The sequence below is a fragment of the Pygocentrus nattereri genome, chromosome 1, assembly GCF_015220715.1.
Source record: "Pygocentrus nattereri isolate fPygNat1 chromosome 1, fPygNat1.pri, whole genome shotgun sequence".
Taxonomy (NCBI): domain Eukaryota; kingdom Metazoa; phylum Chordata; class Actinopteri; order Characiformes; family Serrasalmidae; genus Pygocentrus; species Pygocentrus nattereri.
In genome coordinates, this window is record NC_051211.1 from 11259621 (window position 1) to 11282262 (window position 22642).

At 39.9% G+C, this 22642-nt stretch overlaps 1 long non-coding RNA gene across 1 annotated transcript; it reads right to left on the bottom strand.

Annotated features, from left to right (window-relative positions):
• Positions 1 to 20327: 20327 nt before the first annotated feature.
• LOC119263157 lies at positions 20328 to 22064 on the bottom strand. The gene is made up of 3 exons (XR_005130161.1): positions 21986 to 22064; positions 20941 to 21049; positions 20328 to 20413 (listed from the first exon to the last, which is right to left on the bottom strand). It is a non-coding gene; the product is annotated as an uncharacterized LOC119263157 (long non-coding RNA).
• Positions 22065 to 22642: the final 578 nt, after the last annotated feature.

Sequence of the window (22642 nt, forward strand, 5' to 3'; positions counted from 1 at the left end):
TCTTTGGATCACTGAAATCAATCTCAGACACCTGTGATAATTAGTTTGCCAGGTGAGCCCAATTAAAGGAAAACTACTTAAGAAGGATGTTCCACATTATTAAGCAGGCCACAGGTTTCAAGCAACATGGGAAAGAAAAAGGATCTCTCTGCTGCCGAAAAGCGTCAAATAGTGCAATGCCTTGGACAAGGTATGAAAACATTAGATATTTCACGAAAACTTAAGCTTGGTCATCGCACTGTGAAGAGATTTGTGGCTGATTCAGAGCACAGACGGGTTCATGCAGATAAAGGTGGAATGAATAAGGTTTCTGCCAGGCAAGTTCATCGGATTAAGAGAGCAGTTGCTAAAATGCCATTACAAACCAGCAAACAGGTATTTGAAGCTGCTGGTGCCTCTGGAGTCCTGCGATCCTACTATTCGGCCACCCCTAACCAGTGCTCCCAAGCAGAAACGGTTGCAGTGGGCCCAGACATACATGAAGACTAATTTCCAAACAGTCTTGTTTACTGATGAGTGTCGTGCAACCCTGGATGGTCCAGATGGATGGAGTAGTGGATGGTTGGTGAATGGCCACCATGTCCCAACAAGGCTGCGACGTCAGCAATGAGGTGGCGGAGTCATGTTTTGGGCCGGAATCAAGGGGAGAGAACTGGTAGGGCCCTTTAGGGTCCCTGAAGGTGTGAAAATGACCTCGGCAAAGTATATAGAGTTTCTGACTGACCACTTTCTTCCACGGTACAAAAAGAAGAACCGTGCCTTCCAGAGCAAAATCATCTTCTTGCATGACTGCATCATCTCATGCTGCAAAGAATACCTCTGTGTCATTGACTGCTATGGGCATAAAAGGAGAAAAACTCATGGTGTGGCCAATAATTTTGGGACGCGGTGTAACAGTGCCATATCCCAAGATCCATTTTGATTTGACGCCACAACGGCAGTGCAAAGAACTGTACCTAGACCTATAACTAGGCTCACAGTTTTTTGCATGAATTGTCAATTCTACTTTATTTATTTATTTTATTATTTTTTCTCCAATTAATTCCTCCTTTTCCATAATTGTTTACCTATCCATAGTTGCTATGTACCTTTCCTTCCATTTGTTCTTTTACTATCCCTCTTTTCTTCTGTAAACTACTATTACTGCTCCATAAACTGATATGACTTTCACATACAGCTATGCTGTGTTTTGATGTATAGTGTGTTGTGTGTGTGTCGCATACCTGAGCATCACAGGAAGTCTGGGTAGCGTGTCCTATAGAGATAAACAAACAAAGCAGGCAGTGCAGTCTGTGGCCAGACCACAGCTGTTCTGAGGTCAGTATGAGGAGACTCATCAGTGTTTCCACATTGAACCTGAAACTACAAAATTCTGGACATTGCTATTCTCAGGCTATTTACAGCCATGGCTATACTCAGAGCTAATGGCAATCTCTAGAGCACAACAATGAGTGCAAAAACAGTTTTGAGAAGTCATGTGATTTCTGTTGGCTATAAATGGTTAACTATTTATCTCTGCTTAAGGAAGTCCAGCAGTTGACATCATCATCTAATACTTGGTTCATCTAGTCAATACTTTAGTAAATGAAATCAGATGTATTGCCGATGGAATTTAACAAATCCATGCAATGGCTGGAGAGCAGAGAGAAGGCAGAAATCAAATCTGTTAACATAATAACTTTTTGAGAACAAAATGTTTTAACTGTATTCATGTGGTGTTTATTTATACAGAGATTACTGTACTGTGTATGAATTAATGTAATGTTCAAATTTATTCCAATTTCTAAAGTGTTATACTGGCAAATGCACACTTACTGCCAAGAAACACTTTCTGTGTCTGAATTTTCTTTGTCCTATCAGTGAGACTTTTCAGACACTTGTATCTAGGGCCTAGAGTACCCTCGTGAAATTGGTCAGATCTGTTGTAAATCATAACATAACATATAAACATAACTGACTCTGTCAGTTCCTATTTGTTAGTGGTTAATCTGACATGTTACCCTTTCAGCTCAGCTCCTGCAGTGCTAACCAATGGGAGAGCTCACTTGGCTGTATCCATTTAAAAACCACAGAGAAAAAAATCCAGATTGGATGATTTTCTGTTTGGCGTTTCTGGAATATTTCCTACCAATGTGTTTGACAGTTGACAGGAAACCAGCTGAAGTGATTATAAATGCAAGTCCATTCGTCTCAAAATTATTGATGTTCTTCTTAAATCTCTGTCTTTGCCTTTTCATTAGCTACTAGCTAGGCCAGACTGTCTTTGTTGCTATGGTGACCAGTAGTCTGGTTGGTTGGTTAGTGTAGTGGGTAACATCTCTGCCTTCTACGCTGTAGACTGGGGTTCAATCCCCACCTTGGTAAACACCCTACACTATACCAATAATGGTCTTTGGGCAAGACTCCTAACACTGCCTTTGCCTACCTTGTAAAAATAATCAAATTATAAGTTGCTCTGGAAAAGAGCGTCTGCCAAATGCCGTAAATGTAGTCTGTGCACCAAAATGAAAGGTCGATGAATTAGCAGTTATATGATACCTCCAGTGTTTAAGACCATTTAGTGTTAAAACTGTGTTAGAATGATCAGCAGAGCTTTATTTTACTGCAAAGGAGGATCATTTTACTGCAGTAGTCCATACTGCTCATATATGGAACTGCAAAAACAGCCAATTTTTAATTCACTGTTTCTGAAATGTCACGAAAACAAACATATATCCAATATATTTTCATCTATTCCGCCTACAGCAGTTTAGCTCTGCATATTAATACTGAAATTATTCAGCCAAGACTGCTGAATGAGGCACAATACAAGGCAGCAAATCAGAACAGAGGTCATTTCCATACGTCTGTCTTAAAGGCACAGTACAAAACCTTTGAAATCAATTGTTTCTACTGAATAAAAATGACATGAGTGACAATTTTTTTCCTTTTCCTTTTCCATTCCCCAATGACTTTCAGCTAGCATCAGATTTTAGATTATCACTGTCTAACTGTCGGCTGCAAAGCACTTCAATAAAAGTAACTTTTTTATTTTTACCCAGTTTTCTCCCCAAATTAGTCATTTCCAATTCCCCCCACTAGTTAGAACTCCCCCAATCACATGATGCTAGGAGGATGAAGGCTATCACAGGCTTCTTCCAAGACCTGTGAAACCAGCCAACACTTCTTTTCGTACCTCCACTCACGCAACGTCAGTACAGCTGAACAGACTCATAGAAAAGCACCAACTGCCAGATCTGTTACATCAGCTAACAGACATCTGTGCTGACTAGCATTGCACTGAGTGATGGGGGGAGAGGGGAGAAGAATCCTACCCACCCAGAGAGAGCAAGGCCAATTGTGCTCTCTTGGACTCCCAGCTACGGATGGCTGTAGCGTCACCAGGGATTGAACTTGCGATCTCCTGATGATAGGGCCATCTCAGGAGCCCAATAAGTGGTAATCTCTTGAAACTGAACACACTAGCTAACACTAATGATTGTTAGCTTACTTTAGCCTACATATTTGCAAGCATTTGAGTGTGTTCTATTTTAATATTGACCTCACTTTTCCTGAGCAAATGGGCATACGAGGCTTGCACTGTTTATACAGCTCAAATGGACTGAAGCTGGGTGGAGGGTGCATGATGGCAAAGGCCTGCTGCTGTGCTGAATGTTCTTATTGTCTTGCCGTTTATGGCCTTTATCTCAGACCGTTTTCTCAGGCACTGCTTTTTTATTTCACTAGTGCTTCAGCACTACAGTCTGAATAGCATTACAGAAGAAACAGAAAGCAAGAGATTCCTCAGAAATACAGCGAGCTTCCACATTTGACACGCTGTCCAGACAGAAGGAGCCTTTTTTCTCATTCTTCTTGAACAGAGAACGCTTTTGTGTGGTGCTCGGACACTGATATCAACTGTCAGTGCATTGAGCATATCGTCGGTTGCTCTTTTAGAGCCCACAAGTCTGAAACTTCACACATACACATCTCGCTTTTGTCCATCCAGCATGTGCAGTGTGTGCTTGCGGTGTGTGTCAGCATACATTGGTATGTAGAGTTTTTTGTGCACATGCGGTTTGTAGAATAAACAGTGGGCTATTTCTAAAACATATTGAGGTATTGAGGTCATGGCTTTTTGTTTAATGTCAATAAACTGTGAGATTGGATCTTCTCATTGTCTCTGTATCACATCTGGGCAGAGACCCATTACCGGAAGACTGCTCGCTGCAGACCCCTCTCTCTCTCTCTCTCTCTCTCTCTCTCTCTCTCTCTGTTAGTGTGGTGTGGTTTTCTGGCAAGGCTTATCCTTTTGTGTCATGTTTGGCAGAAGTGTCCAGGCTTGGGCACACCCCTCTACAGACAGAGAAAGAGGGAGAGAGTCTTAAAGGGGAATTCCATTCATTTTTCAAAATGTCTGCATAATTAAACCATTGAAGTGTAAACAAAGTGATTCGGAGTGGTTTGGTGTGAAATATTCTGTTCTATGGAAACTTACAAGGCATGTTTACATGCAGCCTAATAATCCGTTAATAATCCAACTTAATAGCTCAATCGGAATAGAAGACGTCCATTTATACACCTCAATCTGAATAGTCCAGTCTGACTGAAGCCATTCGTAATACAATTCCTATCTGAGCGAATAAGGTGGGTAATCCTGTAAATAAACCATTAAACAGAAGAATAACCATGTAAACGCCTGTATCTGATTACTTTCCCTATCAGAAAGTTTATGTCCATTCCGCATGTGCGTCGCTTCATAGTGAAAGTATGTAATGTTCAACATGTTCGGAGCAGAAGCTGGTCTGCAGAGGAGTCGAAGTTTATGCTCTGATCTTAAAAAGACGGCGGTGGGACGGACGTCCAGCTTATGTGTCTCAGAACACGACATCTTCCTCTCGCCCTTCTTTAATAGGGACATGTGAAGTACATTTTCCTGAGTCTGATATCATTTTAGAGTAATTAAAAACATAAGCGCCATTTAATCGGCTGTGAAGCAGGCAGGTCACTAGCTAGAGTTGCTTCTTCTTCACAGCAGACACCAAGCAAACACCAACCACCTCACAGCCCAGCACAGAATAACATGACCAACACTACTCCATGTGTTAAGCTAAGAACAGCAACTTATCTACAATAATGCCTCTCCTACCGCGAACACATCAGTTCCTGAGAGCCTCTTCGCATGGTTGCTTTGCATTTGCAGTGACCAGTGGCAGGACACCACAAGACTTTCAATACAAGGTATTGACCTAATAGATATTTTTAAGATGAAGGGTGAAGTACATGCAGGGTATTAAAGTAGGAAAAAATAGAACCTTTTTTTTTTCAGATTTAGGACTTATTTACTGTTATCAACATTACATATAACAATTCAGAAAACACAAGTAGGTTCACTACTTCTTTTTGCATTGTATTAAGCAAGAGATAGAAAGACAGAATGTAAGAGAAACAGAAAGAGAAAGAAGATAGAGAGAGTCTAAAACCTCAAAGGTGACAGACAGAAAGTGAGTAAAATAGAAAGATAGAGAATGTGTCTGTAAGGCCAAGAGTAAGAGAGAGATAAAGAGATATAAAAAGACAGAAACACACACACACACACACACACACACACACACACACACACACACACACACACACACACACACACACACACACACAGAAAGACAGACAGACAGACAGGCAGAGGGGGAGGTAGAGAGTATGATATAAAGAGAGATAAAGACAGTGAGAGTGACAGAGAGTTCCTGTTCTGACAGAGAAATAAAGAGAGTGAGAGTTTTGTTTATGAATTTATTTTATTTTGTTGCATATCCACATTCATTTTATTCTTCCTTATGTGTATCGTCAGATTTATACTTCAATCTTTTAATTATTTATTCTTGAAATTATTTTACTCATTAATATATAAAGATTGCTCAATTTAACATGGATTGGACGGCCTCAGTAACATGGATCTCATATTCTGTCATACCAGTCAAGCATATTTGACATGATTTAATTTGAGAGAGAGGGAGAGAGTGAGAGGGAGACAAAGAGAGTGAGTGAGAGAGAAGAGAGAGAGGAGAGAGACTGAGAGAGAGGAGAGAGAGGGAGAGAGAGAGAAGAGAGAGAGAAGAGAGACTGAGAGAGTGGAGAGAGAGGGAGAGAGAGAGAAGAGAGAAAGAAGAGAGACTGAGAGAGGAGAGAGAGGGAGAGAGGGAGAGAGAGAGAGAGCGGGGAGAGAGGAGAGAGAGGGAGAGAGTGAGAGGGAGACAAAGAGAGTGACTGAGAGAGAAGAGAGAGAGGAGAGAGAGGGAGGGAGAGTGTGAGAGGGATATATAGAGAGTGCGAGAGAGAAGAGAGAGAGAACAGAGAGAGAGAGAGAGAGAGAGAGAGAGAGAGGACAGAGTGAGGGGGAGAAACAGAGAGTCAGTGAGAGAGAAGAGAGAAGAGAGACTGAGAGAGAGGAGAGATAGGGAGAGAGGGAGAGGGAGATATAGAGAATGACAGAGAAGAGAGAGAAGAGAGAGAGAAGACTGAGACTGAGGACCACCCTGACGAGGTACAGACTCAGTCAGCATAGTCTGGCTGTCGAGACCGGCAGGCACAGGAGATCCTGGCTGCCTCAGGAAAAAAGAATATGCCAGCAGTGCGAACTGAATAAAACAGAGACAGAGCTGGACTTCCTGACCGAGTGCCCGAAATTCGCTGAGATCCACAAAGAGTTCTTCACAAAAATCAGCAACAGACATCCCACATTTAACAGCCTGTCTAACACAGAGAAACTGCCGTATCTGTTAGGGTAGCACTCAATACACTCTGACCTGCTACCGGAAGAGGGACAGTGAGTGACCATGTCTCATACACACAAACACACACACACAAATATGTATGCACACACAAACACACACACACACACACACACACACACACACACACACACACACGCACACACATACTGGTTTCCATGTTGGATGGGGACCAACTTTCTGACCATCATTTGCGGGGACCACCCTTTCTAAAGGTCCTAGACATTTGAAAAAAATCAGGAACACTAACCGCATCATTCTAAGCCTATACACGACTTAAAACATCCGAAACGATGAAGTAATGTTTTCCCCATGCTATATGGGGACTTATGAAAAATCTAGTGAACATGGCTGATGGGGACAAAATTTACATATTATTTGCATAATTCACACAAATTCCCATTTGATTTGTGGGGACCTAAAAAAAAACATAAGTGTATTACTAATGAAAAATTACATTAATTTAAATAAAGTAAATACTCCAAAATTGCATTTGTTAAAAAAAGGTTTAATCTATAGCTAAGAATTAAAAGACAGCAGTAGTACACCAATAACAGCTCAAGTTCTAAAATATAGCTTAGCTGTTCACAATGTAGGTAAGTAGCATGAGGCCTGCAAATGGTGCTAGTGATGCAAAGCATTACACATACCTATAACAACTAGTGCTGTGCATGTTGTCCATCTTCATAACAGCAGAATTTATGTTTGAATGACTGATATTCCTAGTTTTGATAGGAATATCAGTGTGATTAAAGTGAATATTAACAGATGAAGCAGTGAAAGTATATTTCTATTCACACACAAAGCACTGAAAGTGCAGTTATTAATGTCTGAATATTTTATATCATACAAAAACGCGACCATGACAGAGAAGTGGCTTGGAAAATGGATGGATGGATGGACGGACAACAACTCAAACCTTTAATCCCTTCTGCTTTTCACTGTTAGAGCTACTCTTTCTTTAATTCTCATACAGTCATAACTCATTTTTTTCAAATATATTTTTAACCACTCAACCACCCAACTACTACCTGTTCACCTCACACTTCTTATCACTAAAGGGGAACTGTCATGGCCCTCTACACCCTCAGAGAGGACCTAAGATATTCTAAATACAGGGGGTCCTCGACTTATGACGTTGATCCGTTCCTATGTCGCGTCGTAAACCGATTTTCGGTGTAAGTCGGAACATACGTACATACTGTACGTAAATAACATACTGTAAGCACTTATCAAAACTAAAATGGCGTACAATGCGACTGGGGTGACGCCGTCCTCCTCGGTCCTGAGCCGCGTAACCGTGTATTCTTTCGCTGCGCACACCAAACACGAAGTTCGCGTTACGACGTTTACGACGCAAAACCACTTAAGTCAAAACAAGGCTTTATACAGTAAATGGGAGACGTGTCGTAACCACGAAACATTGTAACTCGGGACTGACGTAACCCGAGGACCTCCTGTATGCTTTAAAACTGAGCAGTTCTAATTTTATCTGATCATCTTCTGGCAAGCAACATCTAAACAAATACAAATCAGAGCAAAAAAATCAGCAAGCCTATTCAGTTTGTATTGGAATTTGAAGTGTCAAATTAAAGAAGCCCCTTTGTCAATCTGCTCGGCTGTGTGCGTGCTGTTGTGATGTGAACACTTGTATGAAATGTTGGTTTTGTGTGGTATAAGGTCGTGACTGTCAGGCATTTTGAATTCCAGCCCATCATTTCCATATTCCTCTGGAGTGCACACAGAACTTGTATGATGCACACTGCTTAAGAAATTAGCTGTTTAGTTCAGGTGATAATCCTCTCTGTGCTATTTGCTTGTTGCAATTCTGAAGCTGAACTATCATTTTAATTTTTGTTTCTTAACTTTTGCAGCACTTTTGGAGAGAACACCGTAAACGAGACTGTTTTTTTTTTTTTCTTCAGATGTGGGAAGGGGGGTCAGAGAGCCGAAGTTTGAGTCATAGTTTGCTACTGTTTATCACTGTAATACAACTATTATTGCTATCTACTAATTGAACCTGAAGCTCATTGAAGACATTACACACATCTAAATTGCAGAATTAAAATTTTAATATGTTCAATTTCACTTTTTGCCCAACTTTTTTCAAAGGCGTTTCGCATACAAAAAGAAAAAAAAACAAATACAATCTTTAGACATAACATGACCGCATGTCCTTGTTTCTACACTCATTGTCTATTTTATCAGCTCCACTTACTGTATAGCTATACTTTGTAGTTCTACAGTTACAGACTGTAGTCCATCTGTTTCTCTGATACTCTGTTACCCCCTTTTACCCTGTTCTTCAGGGGTCAGGACCCCATCTACCCTCACATAGCAGGTCAGTGTTACTGCAGCGCTGAGAATGATTCACCACCCAAATAGTACCTTCTCTGTGAGGGTCCATGGGGGTCCTGCCCACTGAAGAACAGGGTAACAGAGTATCAGAGAAACAGATGGACTACAGTCTGTAACAGTAGAACTACAAAGAGCAGCTATACAGTAAGTGGAGCTGATAAAGTGGACAGTGAGTGTAGAACCAAGGAGGTGGTCAGAATGTTATGCCTGGTTGGTGCAAATGATTCTTTTCTAAAAACATTTGCCAATAAACATTTAGCATTTTTTGCTATTTTTTTCACTTCAGAACAAAATAACAAAATGTGGAAATGCTTTTAAAACAACAGGAAATAAGCTCCACCTTTTTGCTGAAATATGAGAAACAAAAATGACCATACCGTAGAGTTGGTAATCTTCACATTATGTATGCTACAGTTTCTTTTTGTAGGCCGTAATGCGATTGTAAACATAGAACTTCAGGTTCTGCCAGTCCCGGTTTTTAAGAGCTTCTGGTTCAGCCCTTAAGCACCTCTCACAGTCACTCTTAGCTGGTACAGTGCAAGCTGTTATGAATCGATTCATGTGCCTTTCCACCGCCTGCACCTCTGTCTGCTTCCAGGGTCTTTTCTTCTTCTGGGTAGCTTTACCTGAAAGCGGTCAGAAAAAACAAATCAGTAATTGAAAGGATAAGGAAGATTCTGAGCTGGAATTCTGATCTGAAGTTTTAATCCTATATCAGTACATATGTAAGCCTCTAAAATACAGTGCTACAGCACAGTACAGTATCAACTTTAGCTTTGTTAAAAATGATTTCAGGTGATATTAAAGTTACTTCAAGTTGTGTTGCTTTTACAGTATAAGTAATACTGCAAGTACAAGTAATACTATGCATCCATCCACTCATTAAACTGCTCGAGCCTCTGTGAACATCCAGCACTGGCAGTTGGTATAGGGGCTAGTTATTGCTAATATTTTAAGTATTAGAACAGTTACTGTTACGAGTCCCATTTCAAGCACCTAGAAGACTCTACCAATGATTCAAGTAACCCCACCAACAACTACAGATGGATTTCTGAGCACTGTGATCTTGAGATCCATGTGCATACAGAACAGAACCACTTAAAGCAGTTGGGCACAACAACAATTCGGCAGCAAAGTGTTCAAACCATAAAGGTATTTATGGAAACATCTTAAAAGGGAAACAATAAAAAACAAAAACAGCATTAGCTGACTTAGTATGGATTTTATTAAGTAGGTGAATGCTTTTGCCCAGAAATTGGTGAGCACATAAATACACTATATTGCCAAAAGCATTTGGTCATCTGCCTTCACATGCATATGAACTTGAGTTACAGCCCATTCTGAATCCATAGGGTTTAATATGATGTCGGCCCACCCTTTGCAGCTATAACAGCTTCAACTCTTCTGGGAAGGCTTTCCACAAGGGTTAGGAGGGTGTTTATGGGAATTTCTGACAGGTCCCCGTTCTTCCAGAAGCACATTTGTGAGGTCAGACACTGATATTGGATGAGAACGCCTGGCTCGCAGTCTCCGCTCTACTTCATCCCAAAGGTGTTCTATCAGGTTGACGTCAGGACTCTGTGCAGGCCAGTCAAGTTCTTCCACAACAAACTTGCTCATCCATGTCTTTAGGGACCTGCTTTGCGCACTGGGGCCGTCCTCAAAACTGTTCCCACAAAGTTGGAAGCATGAAATTGTCCAAAATCTCTTGGTGCTGAAGCATTAAGAGTTCCTTTCCCTGGAACTGAGGGGCCAAGCCAAACTCCTGAAAAACAACCCCACACCATGATCCCCCCTCCACCAAACTTTACACTTGGCACAATGCAGCCAGACAAGCACTGTTGTCCTGGCAACTGCCAAACCCAGACTCGTCAATCGGAGCACTACGCACCTCAGCATCCGCTGACCCCGCTCTGTCATTTTACGTGGCCGACCACTTCGTGGCTGAGTTGCTGTCGTTCCCAGTCACTTCCGGTTAGTTATAATACCACTGACAGTTGACTGTGGAATATTTAGTAGTGAGGAAATTTCACGACTGGACTTGCTGCACAGGTGGCGTCCGATCACGGTACCACGCTGGAATTCACTGAGCTCCTGAGAGCGACCCATTCTTTCACTAATGTCTGTAGAAGCAGTCTGCAGGCCTAGGGGCTCGGCTTTATACACCTGTGGCCATGGAAGTGACTGGAACACCTGAATTCATTGATTGGATTGGTGACTGAATACTTTTGGCAATATAGTGTACCTGGTTAAAGAACTCCCTCTGTTACTGTGTTAATGATTGGTTTAATGAGTGAGCAACAGTTTGTGAAATCTGTAAATTGCTGTACTGCTAATTTTTTAGCCTTTACAGAGAAAAGTAACAAAAATTTAAATAGCACAGATTTTTAATTTTTCAGTGACAAAATTACTGGGGATGCATCAATAACACAATAATATAATCAATAACATTGTACCAGCCGATACCATGCTCATTAACTTGTACTTGACCTCAAAAAAAATGTACTGTTATCAAAATCCAATACCAGCTGATACCATGTGGCATAAGCCAAGTGTGCACTGCTGCACAAATGAACAAATGACACCAGCTGGCAGTGAAGGTGGTTCTGCTCTCACAGAGAAAAGTTGCAGACTCCATGAGAGTCAGACCAAAATCCGTCTGTAACCTTAAGCGTTCCTCCTTGGCAGATTCCCACCAGACATAAACTCAGATGCACATGCAGTCATTCTCTCTAAGAACTAAACAATTCTAAGGAGATTATGGTTATTGTATGGCAAAATCAGTATTGGCAAGTTCTAAGAAACATGTACTTTTGCTAAGTCTGGAAAAAAATGGTATTGATGCACCAATAAAATTACAAGCAGATGTCAGGTGGTCAGTGATTCAAAGGTGGGCAGTTTCTTTTTATATTCCCATGTGGCTGCCATCACTGTTACCACAGCATGTTCTAGTTTAATTCATACACTGACAGTATGTCTCTAACATACAAAATAAAAATGTGTAAAGAGATTACCTTTGGAAGAATGCCTCATAGCACCGAATCTTGAAGGTGTCTCATCTTCATCTGATAGTGGTTTGTATTTCTTAGGTGGTGGTGGTGGCATTTCATTCTTCTTGGTGGGAGAAAGTGACTCTTCTGCTGATGGCTCTATAGAAATGAATTCATAATCGAATAATTTCAAAATGCATTTAAAAAAATACAAATACTTTTCATGTGCCTCAGAATGCTGACAATACATTAAGGATGTTTGAGTTATAGTTAGTGCATTTAAGTGCATTAAACCATTAAAGCATAATTGTGCAATTAAAGCATAAATTTTATAAGTATATTCATCTTCTTTTTATTATAATCAGTGTACAATAAAGAGCCACCACAAAAAGTGCCAACCGGCTCAAGTTCACTCAGTTTACTTGGGTAGTCTAGACAGCTAAAAGTGTTTAGACAAAAAAAAAGACCTAACCATGAAAGTATGACTGTCATGGAATTACAGTAGGTTTGATTTAAGTATCCCATTAATTATGTTTGATTTTTTTTTACATCACTGTTTTTGTTGTTTTGTTTTTTTTACAGTCATTCCATATCCTAAAGATATGCACATTTGACAAACTATATTACACTATAATGACAACAAATCATTGTCATTATCCATTAGTTAGCTAAATAACTATATAATAATAGCTGAAACTCCTATGTGTTGGGACTTACAATAAAAAGCAAGAAATTAAGTTTATCACGATAGAGGCAAAGTATACTGTTTCAACAGTAATTTACTGACAAAACATACCATCAACAGTAGATGTTGATGATGAACGCTTTTCCTCCTGTACACTCGTGTCTTCATCACTGTCCAGAATTTTTTCTGTGAGACATATACAAAGTATAGCTTAACAATGTGATTAAACAAAAAGAAATAGAGAATAAACAAATGAAAGTCAAATAACTCACCATCTGGATCTAGCCCAATTTCATCCAAGTTCTTGCCATGAAACTCTGCTAATCTTCCTTGCTCCAGTGCCATTAGAACTTTGCTGATCTTGGCGAGCTGCAGCGTCTTCTCAGGTAGTCGATAGAACTCACGATGGATTCTTATATCATGTCCAAGAAAATTGGCAAGCTGATCCATCTCTGTATCTGTCATGTTCAGGACTGTTGAAAGGGTTGCAGCATGCTTTCGCAGTCTGGTAGATGTTAGCGACTCGGGGCACCTTGCACCACATGCCTTTGCAAAGCCACGAATGCAGTCTGAACCTCGGAAATGTGTCATAGCTTCTGGTCTTGCAAACATATAACCATTGTCCTTTAGAACCCCACAAGCCTCTCTCTGCTTAACAAGGAGTTCTAACGCACCCAGCATTTTTGGAGTCAGAAGAATTGGAACCGGGCGACCGCGTTTTCCTCTAATAACAATCCTTGAGAAGTGTCTGCAGAGTTTTTTTTCCACTTCAGAGAGCGCCCAGTCCACATCCACATGTGGGTCAGAAGTGTCTCTTGATGAAAATGCAGATAAGGGCATGCTTGCCACCTCTCCTTCCCTGCGCCGGTTAAAAAGTATGATCTGGGCCAGACACACCTTTGCCAGCTCCATCCAGGCCTTTGTAGAGGGACTTTCAGAGAGTGAATTGTACCACTCATCTTGCACTTGAGTGAGATATGCATGCATTTTTTGGACATCTTCGGTAAAGGGCATGAGAGTAGGCACATTCCACTTTGCTTCCCTGATGTTCCTCAAAGCTGTAGCCGAGATCAGTTCATTCCACTTTTCCTGATGAACATCCTGAAACTCACTGGCATTCTTCACAAGTTTGTCATTGTTTGAGATTAATCCCTGAGCTTTTAAGAGTTTGCTTACTTTAACCAGGGTATTCCCAAGTTTGTTTGCTAGTGATGGAATCAAAAACTTATTTGTTTCACTGTCATACCCACATGTCAACTTGACAGCTTTGACAGTCTCCATGTACTTCTTTGGATTTATGAGGTCTTCCATTTTTTTTAAGGTGGTGACTTTTCTAGCATTGCGAATCAGCCTTCCCATTTCTCGCATCTTCTCTCGCACAGACTGTTGATTTTTGGCTGATGTTCCACCTTTGTTTAACAAGTGCTGCCCAACATCAATAATGACTTGGTCATTTTTTACTATATCTGTAATTGAGTCAGGATTCATGGCACTGATTACTCCCCACAGTTGTTTACTAATAGTTGAAGGTACAGGCCCTGTGTATGTACACATGGACTGAACACGGTTCTTTCCTGGTTTGGGGGCAACCGATCCAGGTCGAAGTCTACAACTGCGCACATGTCGCCATAGCACCTTTCTTGTAAAAAGTCCTTGACAGTATGCACAGTGCATGAAGTCATTTCCTTGCACTTCTTTAGGTGGACGTTTAAATGGCACTAGTTTTCCCTTTCCTGACTCCATGACAGCAGCATTGTGAGCATAGTTTCCTCGGTTGCGAATGTAGTTTAGATGGGTTTTTCTCTCCTTGGAACCCTTTGGAAAGCTTAAAGCTTTAGCCACATCAGATTTATCTTGGTGTGCACATTCAAGATGCCTTGCCATCTTAGCATAAGGGATACAGCAATACAAGCAATAATGTCTCTTGTTGTACACTCTCTTCCCACCTTTTTTTGTGCATGCACCAACAACAATGCTGTCATTTACATTCTGACTTGAACATGGTTCTTCATCTGATCCAGACACTTCAGATGTAAGTCTGTGCCTATCAGAGATCATTTTGTCTGAAGTTGTGGAGTCACAGACAGGGGAACTCACTGAGCCATAGACATCCAGTAAATCATCATGAGACTTATATTTTGGTTTAAGGCTATCATCACTGTCACTTTCAGAAGTAGTATCTGGAATGTAATTATCTGAACTGTCTGGTGTAGAATGATCTTCACCCTCTGATGTAGAATCATACAGTTCATCAGAATTTTCAAGATCTGTGTGTTTTATCTAAAAAACAAAAATAATGAGAAATCTGTAAATCTGCAACAATTAGTTAAACAGTTTATCAGTAAATTGACAAGTAAATCAGAAACTATTCTGACAATTGTATAAGGGTTGATTCTTTACTTCTTGTACAAAAAAAAAGTACTGCATGGATTTTCACTGTTTGTTGGTATTTTACAGACCAAATAATTTATCAATGAATAATTCAACACACTGAATAACTGATCATGAAAAAGGTTGTTGTTTGAAGTTGTAAATACAACCTCAGATCTTCATTTTGCCACTTAATTGAAAACTTACTATGACACTCTTAGTCCGTCTCAGTCTTGGTACAAAAACTTCATTTTTGTTTTCAAAACATGTCACAATCTGTTAATGAAACAAACAATATAAATAATATTTAACACCATTATTTGGAGAGACACATACACACATATTACTTGAAAAAAAATTAACAAAGAAAAACATCAAATTCATTACAGAATATTTCTTCTTGTCCAATCAAGCTCCGCATTCATACATGTTAAACAAAATAACCTTTCTGAGAATATTTCACACTATATGCTAAAGTTCCTTGTGGGAACCAGTCCAATTTTTCAAACACACTATCTGCTCACACTCTGACTGAAGGTGTGTTGCGGGGACGTCGTGAGTGTCCAGAATAGAATGACAATTAACCAAGATAAAAATCCCTGTGAAAGTTCAAATCTGCTGGAAAAGCTCCAATACCACTCATAACATTAAGCTGTGCTCAGGTATACTGACTCAAACTAGATCACAGTTACAATTAAATGCCTTTTTCCTTTTAGATGCTTAAAATAACAAAACAACAAAAAAGTGACAAGGACAGACTGGAGAATTCAATCTACAGTACCTGTTGAGGAGTGTTGGCTGGACCAGTAGCATCATCCATCTCTGACAGGAGACAAGGATGGGAGTTGCACGCCACCATAGTATTAACTTTAATGCAGCATGTCTGTAAATGGAAATTTCATATTAATGCTATTTTAGAAAATGAAAATATAGAAAAAAAAGATCAATCTGATGAAAATGCTGCGTGACATGAAAAAAGACTAACTACTTCTTCAGACAAAATCTCTACAATGAGATGCATGGCAACATACACCAGACTTCAGAGGAAAAAAAAAGTAAAACAAAGAATTTCTTTATGTCAAGCCAAGACCTGTCTACCCTTTACACACCAAGAATATAAGAGGCTTTGTGGGCACCTTTCACACTCTATGCTAAAGTTCCTTGTGGGGACCAGTTTTTATCCAAGTTTTCAAACGCTGTTTTGATCCATTCAAACACACCTTCTGCTCACACACTGACTGAAGGTGTGTTGTGGGGACGTCGTGAGCGTCCAGAATAGAGTGATAATTAACCAAGATAAAAATCCCTGTGAAAGTTCAAATCTGCTCTACCTGTCCCACTACCACTAAGCTACTGTATGCACATCATTAAACTGTGTTCGGGGCTGCTGACTCACACTAGATCACAGTCAAAATGAATTTCTTCCTCCTTTTAGGTGCTAAAAATAACAAAACTAAAAGAACCGTGACAAAGAAAGACTGTAGAGGTCAAATTGAAGCTATGAACATGAATGTACCTGTTGAGTAGTGTTGGTTGGACCAGTAGCATCATCCATCTGAGTCTTTGACAGGAGGGAAGGACGGGAGTCGTGCGCTACCATAGCATTATCTGTAATGCTGCTTGTCTGTAAATGCATATTTCATAAAGACACTATTTTAGAAAACTAAAATATAGAAACAAAAATCAATCTGATGAAAATGCTGCATGACAGACAAAAACACTGACTGCCTCTTCAGACAAAATCTCTTAGAGGAGATGCATGGCAACATACACCAGACTTCAGAGAAAAAAAAAGTAAAATCATAAAAAATTTCTTTCTGCCCAGCCAAGCTCTGACCACCTTTACACACCCTAAACAGGTTTTATGGGCACCTTTCACACTCTATGCTAAAGTTACTTGTGGGGACCAGTTTTTATCCAAGTTTTCAAACGCTGTTTCGATCCATTCAAACACACCTTCTGCTCACACACTGACTGAAGGTGTGTTGTGGGGACGTCGTGAGCGTCCAGAATAGAGTGATAATTAACCAAGATAAAAATCCCTGTGAAAGTTCAAATCTGCTCTACCTGTCCCACTACCACTAAGCTACTGGACATACATCATTAAACTGTGTTCGGGTCTGCTGACTCACACTAGATCACAGTCTAAATAAATTTCTTCCTCCTTTTCGATGCTTAAAATAACAAAACTAAAAGAACCGTGACAAAGAAAGACTGTAGAGGTCAAATTGAAGCTATGAACATGAATGTACCTGTTGAGTAGTGTTGGTTGGACCAGTAGCATCATCCATCTGAGTCTTTGACAGGAGGGAAGGACGGGAGTCGTGCGCTACCATAGCATTATCTGTAACGCTGCTTGTCTGTAAATGCATATTTCATAAAGACACTATTTTAGAAAACTAAAATATAGAAACAAAAATCAATCTGATGAAAATGCTGCATGACAGACAAAAACACTGACTGCCTCTTCAGACAAAATCTCTTAGAGGAGATGCATGGCAACATACACCAGACTTCAGAGAAAAAAAAAGTAAAATCATAAAAAATTTCTTTCTGCCCAGCCAAGCTCTGACCACCTTTACACACCCTAAACAGGTTTTATGGGCACCTTTCACACTCTATGCTAAAGTTACTTGTGGGGACCAGTTTTTATCCAAGTTTTCAAACGCTGTTTCGATCCATTCAAACACACCTTCTGCTCACACACTGACTGAAGGTGTGTTGTGGGGACGTCGTGAGCGTCCAGAATAGAGTGATAATTAACCAAGATAAAAATCCCTGTGAAAGTTCAAATCTGCTCTACCTGTCCCACTACCACTAAGCTACTGGACATACATCATTAAACTGTGTTCGGGTCTACTGACTCACACTAGATCACAGTCTAAATAAATTTCTTCCTCCTTTTCGATGCTTAAAATAACAAAACTAAAAGAACCGTGACAAAGAAAGACTGTAGAGGTCAAATTGAAGCTATGAACATGAATGTACCTGTTGAGTAGTGTTGGTTGGACCAGTAGCATCATCCATCTGAGTCTTTGACAGGAGGGAAGGACGGGAGTCGTGCGCTACCATAGCATTATCTGTAACGCTGCTTGTCTGTAAATGCATATTTCATAAAGACACTATTTTAGAAAACTAAAATATAGAAACAAAAATCAATCTGATGAAAATGCTGCATGCCAGACAAAAACACTGACTGCCTCTTCAGACAAAATCTCTTAGAGGAGATGCATGGCAACATACACCAGACTTCAGAGAAAAAAAAAGTAAAATCATAAAAAATTTCTTTCTGCCCAGCCAAGCTCTGACCACCTTTACACACCCTAAACAGGTTTTATGGGCACCTTTCACACTCTATGCTAAAGTTACTTGTGGGGACCAGTTTTTATCCAAGTTTTCAAACGCTGTTTCGATCCATTCAAACACACCTTCTGCTCACACACTGACTGAAGGTGTGTTGTGGGGACGTCGTGAGCGTCCAGAATAGAGTGATAATTAACCAAGATAAAAATCCCTGTGAAAGTTCAAATCTGCTCTACCTGTCCCACTACAACTAAGCTACTGGACATACATCATTAAACTGTGTTCGGGTCTACTGACTCACACTAGATCACAGTCTAAATAAATTTCTTCCTCCTTTTAGGTGCTAATAATAACAAAACTAAAAGAACCGTGACAAAGAAAGACTGTAGAGGTCAAATTGAAGCTATGAACATGAATGTACCTGTTGAGTAGTGTTGGTTGGACCAGTAGCATCATCCATCTGAGTCTTTGAGAGGAGGGTCCGTCCGAAGTCGCATGCCGCCATTGTATCAGCTTGTATGCTGCTTATCTATAAAGGCAGTTTTTAGTGATATGCCTCTGTTTCTGTTTACATTTACATTTATGGCATTTGGCTGATGCTCTTATCCAGAGCGACTTACAATTCAACCCTAACCCTAACCCATTTGATCATTTTACACAAGTAGGCGAAGGCAGTGTTAGAAGTCTTGCCCAAGGACTCTCATTGGTATAGTGTAGGGTGTTTACCCAGGCGGGGACTGAACCCTAGTCTACAGCGTAGAAGGCAGAGGTGTTAACCACTACACTAACCAACCACACTGTTTTACATAATCTGTATGCAATTAAACCTTTGATTTAAAATTGTTATTATACCTGCTGAGTTTTCACGTTATGTTCATCCCCAGTCTTTAAATGGAAGGGATGGTTGGAGTTCTCTACATTTGCATCATTAGCTGTTTCTTCACCCACCTGCAACATTTTTAATAAGAATTAGTTATAAAGCAGAAATCCGATTCCTGTCTAACTCATGCAGATCCAGAGTTTCACCATTATCTGATTATTCAAGACTATGTAAACACATTGAATTAGATACTGACACAATCTGATTTTCTGCAATTATCAGATTATTAAATGTACACAAAGTGAATCAGTTACTGACACAGTCTGTTATTCTGCAGTTATCAGATTATTAAGTGCATGTAAACACACTCACTAATCTAAAATAACCTTCAATGGCTCATAAACATGAATAACTTTCATGTTTATCCACTGCCTGTTCCTGTATTAGAAGACTGTCAACTTGGTTGATCAAGAAAATTCTGATAACACTTGATTGGTATTTTGTTATGCAGATTTTTTTCTCATAAATAGAGACAAACATATTTCTAATTTATTCAAACTATAATTCAAGCACAAGGTTATTTAATACATTCTGAAACACTGATAGCCGTTCTGTTTACTGTGTACTGTGCAACATACCTTTGTTCTCCACGGGCAATCTTCACCTCCATAGTCATAAGTTACTTCTTCTCCTTCTTTGATGTCATTCAAGGCAAACAAACAAAGGTGGGGTTTTCCATTCACGTCAATTTTTTTCATCCTACAGTTTGGATGTTGGTGTTCGTCATTAACTAGCCGTCCAAATGATCCATCTTCTCTAGAGGCATCAATACTTATAAAGATGGAAACATAAAAAAGGGCTTACACAATATATTACACCAAAATTAGAGTATCACTTAGTTTAGCGTAGTATAGTTCAGTATAAGGAGTGTAGTTTAGGAACAACTTGAAATCTTACCACCATGTTTTCCCTCTCCACTTAAACGCAAACATAAATGCAGCACATGACGGAAGGTAAAGTTTTCTTCTTCTCTGGGATTCTGCATCATTTATCATATCTCCTCTATATTCAACAACAAAATCTCCTTTGCAAATTGAACCCTTTGCAAATACACCACGTCCTGTAAAACACAACAAAAACATTTTCAACAAAACAGGAAAACTTTTCTCTATTCTACCATTATTCATTTGTCTATGGTAATATGAACCACAAAAAAAAAACACAAAAATTGACCTCAACAGATGGTCGCTCATTTGAGATAGACAGCAATATAGTGCCTATTTAATGTACCCTGAAGGTTTGCATCAGATGCTCATATGGGCGGTATGGGCAACAATTTATATCATGGTATAATTAAGATTACTGATGCTTTTGGTGTATATCACAGTTTAGTATATTTACATTAATGGCTACCACAAAGGACTGACTTTTACTGCAGCTCACTACACAAGAGGTGAGGGAGTCAGTGAGGTCTGCACTGTTTGTATGTTGTGTTATCTGCATTTACATGCACACTGGTATAAAAGTAATGACAAAACTAATACCTTAAAAAGAGTTTCACCTGGTAAACCACATGAACTGGTATATCACCCAACCAGTGTTAGATTAATAATTACTAACTAATAAATCTATCAGACACCACCTTACCTTTCACTGCATTGATGTATTTCACCTCTAGTCTGCATGTTTTGTCTGTCTTTGAAACAACGTGCTGAATTGCATCCTTAAGGGGACTGATACGGGGTGGCATTTCAAACTGCAGGGAAATATTTCACAAGTTAGTTATCAATGGATTTAATTAAGGATTGAGAACTTTACAATGATTACCTATATATGATTTTTAAAATTTATTTCTTATACCCAGATACTTCAACAGCAAAGGAACTGCATACTTTCAAGATTTCTCATTTTTTCAGGCCACCACCTCTGAAAAGCCTTTGAGTAACATATGAAACTCAAATATAAAACAAAAATGGGAATGTGGTAGAGTTCAGTGTAAAAACAGGTTTGTATAATCCAGCTTCTGGTTTACCATGCCCAGTGTTAAATCACTCAGGGCCAATATCTATATAAAATATAGCTGTGAAATAAACTATAATCAAGATGTTTTATTTGTTTGTTTGGTTTTAACAACCTAGTAAATTGAATGACACCATGAAATTGGGCTCCAAAGTCAACCTGGTCTGTGCAGTAAAAAGTAGTAAAGCCTAAGACCTCGAGCTCAGTTAAATAGCTGGCCCAATGCTCTCACTTTGGTTTAGCTCGGTTTAGCTTTCAGTGCTTTGACTTTTTCCCTTCGGTTTTGTTACTTGCTGATGCTCCAACGCCGAAATATGTTGTTTTAACGTCGTAGGGCACAAACCACTTCAGCCGCGGCTGCCGGGAATGGAAGGGATTAAGAGCTTAACCGCGAGGTTGGAACTGGCTTGTGTTTCGAACTGGCCCGCTCCACCTTAAATGAAGCGGCAGTTAATGTTATAAGAACTGAGGCGCCATAATGTAATTGCTGCACCGCTTAAGGTGGAACGGCAAAATTCGAACTAGACGTTGGCGAAACGGAAGCCATCTTCAGCCCAGTTTAGCCAGGGCACGATTCTTACCACGAGAAAGGTTTATGAACGTGTTTCTCCATAACACGCAAAACTCTGCCGGGTTCGGTTCGGTACATTTCACAGAAACATTGGACACTTACTGAACACCTCTCAACGCCTCCCTGCCTGCTGACCTCTGGGCTTTAAATCACTTCTATCTGCTGAATGTACAGCTTAATGCCAGCTGTGTTAATGATGAAGGTACACGTGGCTTCAAATTAAAAGTCTGCCAACGTAACGCGCAGAGAAAAAGAAAGTTAATTGTATTACATTTCTCTATAAAGCACTCTAGGTCAAAATCTGTGGTTTTATGTGTATTCTATGAATTCACTTAAAGTCACTAAAATGTAAATATATAATTGTGTGTGTATATACATACATACATACATACATACACACACACTATATTGCCAAAAGTATTCAGTCACCTTTGCAAATCATTGAATTGAGGTGTTCCAGTCACTTCCATGACCTCTGGTGTGTAAAGCCGAGCCCCTAGGCCTGCAGACTGCTTCTACAGACATTAGTGAAAGAATGGGTCGCTCTCAGGAGCTCAGAGAATTCCAGCGTGGTACCGTGATCGGACGCCACCTGTGCAGCAAGTCCAGTTGTGAAATTTCATCACTACTAAATATTCCACAGTCCACTGTCAGTGGGATTATAACAAAGTGGAAGCGATTGGGAACGACAGCAACTCAGCCACGAAGTGGTCGGCCATGTAAAATGACAGAGCGGTCAGCGGATGCTGAGGGGCATAG